The sequence below is a fragment of the Sminthopsis crassicaudata genome, chromosome 1, assembly GCF_048593235.1.
Source record: "Sminthopsis crassicaudata isolate SCR6 chromosome 1, ASM4859323v1, whole genome shotgun sequence".
Lineage (NCBI taxonomy): Eukaryota > Metazoa > Chordata > Mammalia > Dasyuromorphia > Dasyuridae > Sminthopsis > Sminthopsis crassicaudata.
This window is the reverse complement of record NC_133617.1, coordinates 413,550,550-413,563,183: the sequence shown is the minus strand read 5'-3', so window position 1 is coordinate 413,563,183 and position 12,634 is coordinate 413,550,550. Positions and strand designations below refer to the sequence as shown.

General features: G+C 33.3%; 1 long non-coding RNA gene across 1 annotated transcript in view; it reads right to left on the bottom strand.

Moving 5' to 3' along the window:
• Nucleotides 1–12,634, bottom strand: part of LOC141554823 (uncharacterized) — a 308,604-nt gene that overhangs the window by 173,127 nt on the left and 122,843 nt on the right. The window contains exon 3 of the long non-coding RNA XR_012485971.1: nucleotides 5,288–5,441. This is a non-coding gene — a long non-coding RNA (uncharacterized LOC141554823). The remainder of the gene's footprint in view (nucleotides 1–5,287; nucleotides 5,442–12,634) is intronic.

The window sequence follows — 12,634 nt, the reverse complement described above, 5'->3', positions numbered from 1 at the left end:
GTGATGAAAGGTATTGCTATTATTGTTGCTGTTTGACTCTGAAGATTTAAAATTATAATGTCTTCCAACTCACACAAACCTTCTGAAAAGCTACACCAGTTTCAAGAGTCAATATTTAAAACGATAGCTTAAGAGCTCCCCCCCCATTCACTTGCACTCAGGGGACACAATAATTCAATCAAATAGCATGGAAAGTGGTGTGATGACAAAAAGAAAGACTAGGTGAAAAGAATGGGGTTCATCCTGCTTTTATTATGCATATATAGTAGCAGAAAAATAATTGATCCTTTCCACACTGCATCCTAACTAACATGAATCTTCTGGGTCTCCTTTTATAATATACCAATACTGATAGCATAGCATTCATTGAAGACATACTATATGCTAAGTACAAGATGTTTATAAACACGATGTTTATAAAGATATATATGTTTCCTGTCCTGAAAGAGGGTACATAGTAGGATATAAAAGCATCACTAAATAGTTGCCAAACTTTTTTGTTCAAATCTTATTTCATTGTCCTAGGTGCAAAAACTCCATCAGTGAATACTTAGCCACTTGTTTATAATTTATAGTCTTAAATTTTTGTCTAGATTCAAGTGGCACTTTTTATATAGTATCTCTATGATGATGGGAAATTTCTCTTCCAGAATGATACAAAGAGAGAGTGGGAGGGGAGATAGGCAGATACTCACATATACATATAAACACATAAACAGAGTGTGTTCCTTCATATTCAAGGAACAAGGAATAACCAAGCTTTTCTGGAATACAATTTGTGTTTTGAACAAGGAAAAGAAGGAAAAAAATATTAAATACCCACTATGTATCAGGCATTGTGCCAAATATTTTTACAAATATTATTTCATTTGATACTCATAGAAACCTTAATATTATTATTATGCCCAAGAAGTTAAATGAATTGCCCAATATCATACAGTAAGCAAGTATCTGAGACCAAACTTGACCTGAGGTTTTCCTTATTCCAAGCCTAGTGTTATAGCTATCGCATCACTTAGCTGCTGAGGTATCCAAGTATGAGTATCCAAGCAAATCACATGATAATTTCATTAGTTCCAAATAATTGGTAATTCAACCCATAGTATGTGTGGTGAGGTCTCTATAACAAAGGATGTGGTGAAGCAAGTTGAAGGAGTTCTGTTAACCAATCTGAACCTCCATGTTTCTGTGGGTTTCAGTCAGATATATTTACAGTTATTATTTTTTCTGCATTAATCTATCTTCCAGTAAAGTGCTTATAGAATAAAGTTCCAGTTAAAGCTTTTAGGGTGACCCATCGCTTGAGCCATTTGAAAGTATATTGGAAAAAACATTTGGAAATACCCTGTAGAGAGCAATTCAGAATTCCCCCTTGGAGAAGGACAAGATAACTTAATTGGCCCATTCCATGTATGATTAAATTAATATAGAGACTGATAGTGAGGAGGGCAAGAAGAGAAAATCTGAGATTTAAACTGTGTACTGTTACATTATGACAGTGATTTTTCATTTTACTTAGTGAATGACTACACTTAGAAAAATGTAATTCTTTTAGATGAAATAGGAATTTTGCCAAAACTTTGCCTTTTCTTTCCAGCAGTGAAACCAACACAGTTTTCTCTTCTTTCCAGTTTTGTTTTCATTTGATTTAGAGTTCAATCTCAAAAGAGATTATTATCATCATCATCTAGTCTCAAATCAACAAATATGTAATAAATGTCTACCATATGCCAAGCACTGTGCTAAGTGTTGGAGAGGAAAAGAAAAAAAGAAAAATCCTAGAATTCAAGCAGTTCACCATAAAATGGAGAAGACTAAATGCAAGCCATTATGGACAAATAAGACATATACAGTACAAAGTGGAGATAATCTTAGAGGGAAGGCTAGTTAGTTTTAAAGGCAGCCAGCAAAGTTTCTGTAGAAGAATATACTCTTTTAGGTTCTTCTCAATTCATTCTACCTCACTTCATGCAACTCTTTGCATATTTCTCTCTAAATTCCTCATTTTTTGTTTCATAATAAATAATGTTATTAGATTATGGGGAGCTAGATGGTCTAGTGGATGAATTCAAATCAGGACTTAGACACTTAGTGGCTTTGTAAACTAAGGCAAGTCACTTAACTCTATGTGCTTCAATTCCTTCTTGGTAAAATGAGCTGGAATTATAACATTAATATTTGATGGTTGTTTTACCATTATCCAATCAATGTAAGCTAATGGCATGCTGAATGTATACCATTCAACTAGCTTTCTAGTTTTAAAAAATATGAACAATGTACTTTTAAGCTTTACCTGTATTATTATTTTCTCCACTTTCTTAATTCTAGACAATGAGCAAAACAATCATTCCAACACTTATCTGTAGTTTGCCAATTTCCAAAGCATAAATGTTCCCACTGAAAAAAACTTAATAATCAGCTCTTGAAAGATTGAAGCTGGTTTCAACACACGTTTTTTTTTTTTTGTTTTTTGTTTTTTGTTTTTTTTTTTTTTTTGGGCTGGCAGTTGCCCAGAGTCACAAAGTTAGGAAGTGTTTAGTGTATGAGTTCAGATTTAAACTCAGGTCTTCCTGACTTCAGCTTCTATCCACTGCGTCACCTAGCTGCTCCTTTCTTTTTCTTTTCTTTTGTTTTCTTTTTTTTTTTCCAGCACACTACTGATAACAACCCACTTTGTTTCCAGGTTTTGGCTAATTTGGCTATAAATATATTTAGAATATACCAGACCCTTGTTTCTGCCCTTGATTTTCTCAGAATATGTACTCAAAAGATCTATGGGTCAAAGAGTATCAACTAGTTCTTTTTCTTCTTCTTGTTATTGTTGCATGATGATAAATATAAATCCAGAATGAAACAATTTCATAGCTTGACCAAAAAATATCAGTTTATTATATATTTAAAAGAAGTAGATAGTTGTACATAATAAGTTTGCAGTTTAATGTGTAATCATCTTTTTTAAATTCTATGAAAATGCTGGTTTTATTTCATAAATTAAAAATAAGATATTTTTTCCAAAAAATCTATCAGTTTACCTGTTTATCACCATCTCTCCAATATGGACCATTTTCGTCTTTTTTTTTTTTTTTAATCTTTGCCTATTATATACAACATGAAGCTTTCAAGTTATTTTAATTTACATTTCTCATATTATTAATGATTTAGATGCTATTTTCATGTGAATGTTTATGTTTACATTTTCCCCCCAGGATGTTCATATACTTATCCAATAAGTATTTTGTAGATTTAACTTCAAGACACTTCTACCACAATTGTCAGCAGCCATACTGACTGACTTGTTCCTCCAACAGACATGCTTCTATTTTCTGTTTCCCTATGTTTGAATTGACTGAACCCCTTGACTAGAATGTTCTCTTCCATCACCTCTATCCCTTAATTTTTCTGGCCTCCTTCAAATTTTAGTTCAAAATTCATTTTCAATGATGGTCTTTGTCCAGTACAATCCCACTTTATCCGCCAGCTGTTTGTCCTTTCCTGTGAGAGACTCTCTTACTATATTTTTATCCCCCATTTAAAATGAGAATTCTTTGAAGGCCAGGTTTTTACCTATTTTTGTATCCCCAATTAGTACTTAATACAGTGTATGGCACAAAATAAGCATTTAATAAATGATTTCTCCTTGAAACTTCTATACCAAACTAAACTACAAGTTTCTCCTTCTCTAGCTCCACTTTTCTCAAATGAAAATTTTGCTTTACACCCCTTCTGCCATCCAAATAAACTTAATTCCCTGTAATTTATGCTCCCTTTGTTTTCTCTATCTAGCCACTTATCTCATGTCCAGTAGACTGAGATATAAATCTGTAAATTAGCATAAACAGAGAGAAGACCTCAAATTTCAAAAGAAATTCATAGGCTGCAATGATGGACCAAATCTAATTATTATATTTAATAGAGATAAATGTCATCTTACATTTGGGTTCAAAATGTGAAGTACAGAAATACGAAACAGTTAGGTCTGGCATTTATATTATTTCCATATATTATCTTGAGCCTCACAAAAATCTTACGAAGTAGATATTTTTATCCCCATTATTAGATGAGGAAACTGAGGATCTGGATTTGCCTATGGCAAAATGTTTAGTAAATGTCAACATTTAAACTCATTTCTCTCAGCTCCCATTTCAGAGGTCATTCCTCCATACTACACTACTTCTCAGTGAACAAAGATAAAGCAAGACAATAATCCATAGAGAAAATGTATAGTAGCTGTCATCAACCATAAGTCAATAAAAGTCAATAACATAACATGAATGCTCCCTTCCCCCTCCCCCATAAAAAGGTGAGAATTAAGGCTACATTAATAGAAATAAAATGAACAGAATGAAAGAGGCCACAGTTTTGTTGTGCTTTATATCACAATTGTAGTATTGTGTTTAGTGTTCAGGGTGGGGCCAGGGAGAAGAAGTCACATTTTACAATAGACATTGAAGACTCTTTTAAGACTGGTTGAAGGAATTTTACATGTTCAAATCAATAATTTCTAATATAATTTTGTGTCCTAAATCCATGAGCCTACATTTATTTAGCCTTGGAGAAGAGAAGATTTAATGAGAGCATAAAAGCTAAGAATTTTAAAATATTGTCCAGTACAATCCTACTTTACCCTCCAGCTGTTTGTCCTTTCCTGTCAGAGACTCTCTTACTATATTTTTATCCCCCATTTAAAATGAGTATACTTTGAGGACCAGGTATTTTTACTTCTTTTTGTATCCCCAATTAGTACTTAATACAGTGTATGGCACACTTTTTTGTGTTTGGTCCATGAGAGTAGAAGAGAAATGAGTGAAAGAGAAATGAGAAAAGTAAAATTATGTTCAATTTAAAGGAAAATTCTCTCAACAACCAGGACTGTCCAACAATGGAAAATGCTCTTTCAAGGGTGGAAAATTCACTAACAAGGAAGGTCCATAAGAAGAGCTTAGATAATCATTAGATGAAATAGCATATCTTGACAAATCCTAAAATAGAAAATAAATGTTAGCCATTTTTATTTTTATGATTATTATTATGATTTAAGTATGTATAGAGAAGATTTCAGACTCAGCATGGCTGGGATAGATGTGACAGGTGATATAATGATGGAGTGCTGCATCTGGATTCAGGAAGACCTGAATTCTAATATGGTCTCAGACATTTACTAGCTATGTTACCTTTAATCTCTATATCAGTTTCCTCACATGTAAAATGGAGGTAATAATACCTATCTCCAAGAATAATTGTGAAGATCAAAAAGACATAACATTTGTAAAGTACTTTCTTTACAAACCTTGAGATGATAACCATAGAGAGCTTCTGAGGTCCTTTCTCACAGGAAGATTCCATGCTTCTTTGAAAGATAAATCAACACAAAACTTGATTCAATGGTTAACCATCTTGGTTTTCCTTTCCTTAAAAGATGACACATATTTGACTCCTTTGTTCTAGAGAGAAGAAAGATGTTTTTTATGTCTTAGTCAGTAAAAATCTGAATTGCTGAGATGACAAGACTCACTTTCTGCTGGATGCCTAACAACTTTTTGACATGTTGTCAGAATATGTCAGGTTAGGTTTCTGTGGTTCTAATTCATGGAGATATGACACATGGACCATCAAGGTCTGTTCAGTTGTTTCCTGTTGATGACTGCCACTGAGGAATGGAAATAAATCATACCCCATGCCAGATCCAGGACCACTTCTCAATAGTTACTCTCAAGTTTTACTTTTAATACCTGAGGTTTTGTGTTACTGATACTGGTTAAAAAAAATTCTTTGCAATGAATTTTAAATGAGGTAAAAGCTCTCACCAGAGATTTGTTAAAAGCAGATGAACAGCTGTTCTCTTCCCTCCCCCTTTTTAGTCAAAGGGCTTTAAATTATATATTAACCAAAAAGGTAAACAGAATAAAATGGGCAATTAAATATTAATGGAAGATGTAGTGGAATTGTCCTGTGCTGCACTTAAAACAGCCTGAATGATTGAGCTGTGAATTGCTCTCCCCGAGGTATTGAAATATTCATCAGTGCTATTTAATAAATGTTCATATTCGCAGGCACTCATGTTTACACTACAGCACTTGCAAGAGAGTGCTTACTAAAGAAAACATTTTAATGGAAGGTGAACTTTCCTGTACAGTGAGTCACCTTAAATTATACAGAGTGTGCAGCAGAGGAGACAGAAATCTCTTTGCTGACAAATGAGAAGGCTGTATAACACAGGACTGTCTTTTGTTAAGAGGGAGGCTGGGCTGATATAGCGGCTTTATGGCTCCAAGACTATTTTGAGGTTTTAAAAAATTTATCTGGTTTGCATTTTTAAAATGTTTAACCTTTTCTGCCTGCAGCAAAGTCTCCTTCCAAGACCACTTGGATTAGAGATGCTATTACTAGAAACTGCCTACCTTATGGGAAGGGATGCAAGAAAAAGCAGAACAGAACTTGCAGAGGAAATCCCTTAAACAATTTAGGTAAATGCTCTCCAGGTGACAGTGGAAGAGGATTCAAGCCTATATTCAGCATTTATGAGCACAGGCAGATCCTACTTCTTATATCTCTTCCTCTCCATGACATCCATTTAGTCATTCTTTTCCGAGTACTGCAAATACAATATTACCTCAAGTGGGAAGTTCAATGGCTCTCCATAAGTTAAACAGAATGAAGGCTGATCAATACTTGGAATGGGTAGACCTCTGGGGAAGAAGCTAGGGTTCACTATCTGGGGGGAGGGGAGGAATGGGATGGAGAGGGTGGAGGAGGGAGAGTGGCCTCTGCATATGCAGAGTGGTCCCTATTTGTGAGAAAATAATAAATATTGTCAAGTGCCTATATACCTCAGCAACAGAGTGGCTAAGGTGGGGTAACACAATCACCCCAATTTAACTTCATGAGGAATATGAATATAAGTCAATATTGAATCAGCCTTCATAGAAGACCTACAATACAACTAAATCTGTGAAAATGGAAGGAGGAAAAAAACAAAGAAATTCACATGATATTTCTTTTAAATATACTGTAAAACTATCAAGTTATACATAATAGATTTGCAATTTCACATGCAAAAATCTTTTTTATTATACTGTCATGGAAATTCCTGTTGTATTTCACTTAATCCCAGCTGCTGCAAAGATAGATAAATAGATAGATAGATACATACATACATAGATACGTGATTAAAAATAAAAATTACCAATCAAGAATACTCATGCTAATTTAGATAACTATTGTCTTTATCAATTCCACTGACTTAGTACCTTGTAAGAATCATTTGTTTCAAGTTCAGAGTTCTGGCCCATAACACTGCTCACTTCACTCAACATCAGTTCATATAAGTCTCTCCAGACTTTTCTGAAATTATCCTGATCTTTTCTTATTGAATAATAACATTTATATACCTTAACTTTTTCAGCTATTTTCCAACTGATGGGCATCAACTCACTTTCCAGTTTCTTGCCTACAAAAAGGGCTGCCATAAGCATTTTTTCACATGTGGGTCCTTTTCCCTCCTTTCAGATCTCTTTGGGAAGCAAATCCGGTAGAAATATTGCTGGATCAAAGGGTACGCACAATTTGATAGCCCTTTGAGCATAGTTCCAAATTGCTCCACCAACAATGTATTAGAATCCCAGTTTTCCCGCATCCCCTCCAACATTTGTCATTATCTTTTTCTGTCATCTTATCCCATCAGAGAGGTGTGTAGTTGTATCTCAGCATTGTCTTAATTTGCATTTCTTTGATCAATAGTGATTTAGAATACCTTTTCATGTGACAAGAAATACTTTCAAGAAATATTGTATTTTTAAGGCTTAAGTCAGCAGAGTACAAGTTTTGCCAAACTGTAAAGGGACACCTATTCAAGGACAACTCTAACAAATTATGGAGAAGCTCAACATCAGAAGGTTCACATTTCATTTATTTAGGAATTCCCAGATGAAGAAACTCCCTCTGTCAATATAGATCAGTAAATTCTCTGCAATTTAGTCTTGGAGAGTTGAGAAATTAATCAACTTATGTAGAGACACACAGACAATATGTATCATTCATGAACTCAGTTCTTCCTAGCTTAGAGGCCAACTCTCTATTGACCACACCATATGGCTCCACTTTTCGCAAGGGAATGAGGTATAGAAAAGAGAGTAGGCAGGGAAATTTATGAAATAGAAGATAACAAAAAATGGCCATTAGTCTAGCACTTTGCTTTCTTCTCCATTTGTAAAAACAGAGTTTTGGAAAGGATGTCAGAAAGTTTTGAGATTCTGAATTTTTTTATACAATCCACAAATATTAATTTCACAAAAAATTTTAATAATTAATTGATCAATACTCCCCAATGTGCTATCTTATTCAGCTACCCCAAGTTGACACACTGTTGAAAGAATCAGTTTCATGTCAATATTATTATTACAAATAAAACCAAACTCTCCTCTGCAAGAAGAATGAAAATATGGCTAGAATTTGTTTCATCTTATATCCCAAACAAGTTATATCATTTCACAGGTGGCTTTGCCATCTAGGTAGGTCATTTCCATGATTGAAATATGTGTGCATACATACATATGTGCAGATTGTAAATATAATTACAACTAATGCATCAACATCTATTGGATGGAATAACATATATTCTATTAAATCCCTGACAAAGTTATCCAAATTAAGTAAACATATACTTGAACATTTAGAAATTTCAATATGAAAAATAGGTATGGGGTGAATACTGAAAATCACACTAGAAAATGTGGTTTGAGGGGAAAAAAATCTTTTAAAACCAAAGCTTGGAGACTACATGCCTCTATGATATAAATTTTTTTAGGAAGAGTCAGAAGGTGATGGACCTTGCAAGCTCTGAACAGTATCATAAACAATAAAAATGACAGCAAATGCCTGGTTACAGACATAGCAGACATTTCAGAATCAGCTGTCTCTGTACAGTCAGATTATCAACTGGTTAGAGCAAAGGTCAAAGTAAATGCCAATTTAAAAGAAAGGATAAAGATGAAAAGGAGACACTGCATTGTGATCATAGCAGTTAAAACCTGACCTGTCTAAACAAACTGTCAATTCAAAAAAAGAAAAAAAGAAATTTATTGCAATGATCATAAATTCTTAGAAAAGTTTAGAAAGTGTAAGACATTTGCAACAATAAACTGAGAGAGGCTCAAACCTCTTTAGTTATCAAACAATGGGACAAAAGCACAGAATTTCAGAAATGGAAGGAACCATCAGCAGCCACTTAATTCAATCCATCCCTGGGGGAAAAAATACTCTTTACATCAATAGTGTCAACCTCAAACAGAAATCACTAAACCATATCTAACAATACTTAATGGGCATATGTTGACTTAAAAAACCATGTTATAATAATATCACCTATTTTTATTATATTCTAATTTATTTCTTCATTTCTTACCTGGTTGTACTACTCTGGGTCTTCTCTGATTTTCTCTACCATATTCCAGAAAACTCATTCTTGGGATAACCAATCATCCTTCAATATCTCATCATCCTTGCTACTCCACTTCATTATTACTTTTAATTTCCCTGATTAGAGGGTGAAGGGCATGAATTCCAAACCCTCTCTCTACCATGCTAGTTAAGAAAAGAGCTCAGCTCAGAAAAAGTAATTTCTTACATGTATATGTGTATATACAATTAATATAGTAAAATGATTCTACACATAATTTAATTAATCAATTTTTTCTAGATGCAGATAGTGTCTTTCTTCATATGTCTTTTATAGTTAATTTGGGTGTTTATAATAGTCAAAAACAAGCCTTCTTCCTCTCTTCCATTATTGTATCTTCTGAAAATTTAGCAAGGATGCCATCCACTTTGGGACATTTATGACTTTTCCACCTTTCTTCCAACTAAATACTTTCTGCAATCACTCCCTATATGCCTCTTTTTCAGCTTTTTTTTTTTTTTGCCTTCCTCCAATGAAATGTTAAGTTTCTTGAGATGACGGACTGTCTTTCTTTTTCTATTTATATTTCTAGTTCTCAGCACAATACTTGGCAAGTACATAATAAATGTTTACTGACTATTTTATCAAATATTTCCCAGTTACATTTTAATCTGGTTCCTGTCATACTCAGATATGTGGCAGGCTTACAATGATATCTCCTCTGCTCTATAATCAAAGAGAGCATCCAAGGCTAAAATTCAGAACTCAAAGATATATAATGAAAGGGAAACTCACTATCTCTAAAAGCAGTCTATTCCACTATACATCTTTTTAAAAATGTGTCCAAATGTGTATCTTTGGACCTTCTACTTACTTGATTAGTTTCTGGGGTGAGGCAGATCATGTCTAATCCCTCTAAACCTATAAGTACATGAAGATAGTTCTTTTATCATTATCTAAGTTTTCTCTCTTCTAGATTAACCACACTTAGTTCTTTCAGTAGATTAAGGAATGAACTAAATTTCCTTCACATATTATAGACACTCTAGTATTATCAACTTTGCTCCTAAAATAAATTTACCTGCACTGAAAACAATGACTGTTCTGACTTGGGCAGAGTACAGGGGAACTATTACCTCGTTGGTTTTGGAAATGATATATCTTTTTAAAATTCCTTTAAAATTTATTTTGTCTTTAGTTTATGAAATAAAACAAGCATTTTATAAGATTTTCTGTTAGCATAATTGAAAAGAGATAATTGCAATGAAACTGCAAATCTGTTATGCACACCTTACTATTCCTTTTTTCGTTTTCCCCCCAACTGAAAGATGGCTACCATTAGACAAAAATAAGTATGTGTGTGTATATATCACATATATATGTGTATATTTGTATGTGTAGATAGATATAAAAAGAGAAGTGTATATATTTGTGCATATATGCACATATATATGCATACACACATATATGTATATTATATATATTAGATATATATATACATACTCACACACACATCCTTTGATCCTCTTTTTTGTTATTTTTTATTCATTTGTTTACCTTTTTCTTTTCTCTTAAATTTCAATTCTGCACCCAGGGTTCTTGTCTCAGGTTTCTTCTGCCAGGGGCTGCAGGCTCTGGATATTTACCTGCTGCTGCCCTGATGTTGCCCTGAGGTCCATTGAGGACCCCTAGTATCTGATGTGTTCTGAGGGGATATGATAGAATGTGGTTGACACTGCTGGAAACCATAGAAATCTGGAAGCATACCTAGTATTCAGGCAGGATCTTAGTATTTGTCATGTGTTGAGGTTAGTAGAGTCTGCATTTTTCTGGGCACACTATATTGATAACATGGTAGTTTAGCCACTGGTAGCTGTCTATTTGTTCAGGATTATCTGGAACATGTGGAGAATTGGCTGCTGAAGGTTGACTACCTAGGAGTATGATGAAACATGTAACGGTTCTCAGATCTGGTCTATCCATTCTCTTAGTTATGTTGAAGCACATGGGAATTACTGGTGCTGGTGTTTGCCTGCTCTACTTTATTGGGGCTCAGGATTGATCATTGATCTGTTGAGATGGAGTTTACTGCTTCTTTCCTGAGTTATTTCCTGTACTTTCTGCATTCCCCTTTTATTCAAATGAGATATATTTCCTGCTTATATTCCAAGTGTCTTGCCCTCTATGCTTGTTTCATTCCATCTTTGCTGTTCTGCTTTTCTAGGCTTTGTTTTAGGAATATATTTTATGATTTTTGGAAGTGAATTTGGAAGAATTATGGCAATTTTAGTTCACTCTACCATCTTGCCTCCCAGAATTTAAATATGTCTTTAAAGCAAGAAGGATCTGAAAGAGAAAACTAATTTTGAAATGAAAAACTTCACAAGTGAGAAAATGTGGCAGAGGAAAAACAAAAGTTTCTTCTCAACATTAAAATAATATGTGAAAGCTGTACATAAATAGCCTTAAAATTATACCCAAAGAATAGGGTAAATTTTTTTTTAAAGTCTTGAATATAATATTTCAGGAAATAATAGAATAAAACTATCTAGAATTTAAAATATCCATAATAAAGTATCAAGTGATTCCAAAGAAAATTACCGAGAAAAATCTTAAATTTGAAACTCTGAGACTAGCTAAATTTCATGACTTCTATAATAATAAATCAAGTAAATCAAGTAAAAAAGTAACTGATTCAATTTAGATAATTAAGTATTGTTGCATATTCATAAGAAATCAAAGAAGAACTGAATGATCTAAAAAACAAAGGGAATTAATCTGCAATCAAAACAATACATCCTTCAAAGTTTGGTCTAATTATCAATTAAAAAGATGATTTACTAAAGAGGAAGAACTTTGGAGGTATTCTTCCTTCTAAAACTCAGTAACTTCCTTGCAAAAAAAAAAAAAAAAAAAAAAAAAAAACTACAATGAGGTGGGTATATTAGTATACTTTTAAACACTCCAAAAAAGAGAATCAGATCTAAATTAAGTAAAATGTATTAAAGAGTAAGTAGTAAAATTGGTTCTACTTTTTCATATTTATAAGATATTGCTTTTTTAAAAGGACAAAAGAGAAATGAGATATAAGAGAAAGATCAAATAAGGGTTATAAAAGAACAAAAAAAGTGGTAAATACTTAAAGGAAATTTAGAAGATCAAGTGATGGGGAAAAAGAAAGAGCTGAGTTAATATTTTGCATGCTAAATTCTATGATAGTACCTATTAGTAAATTAACAT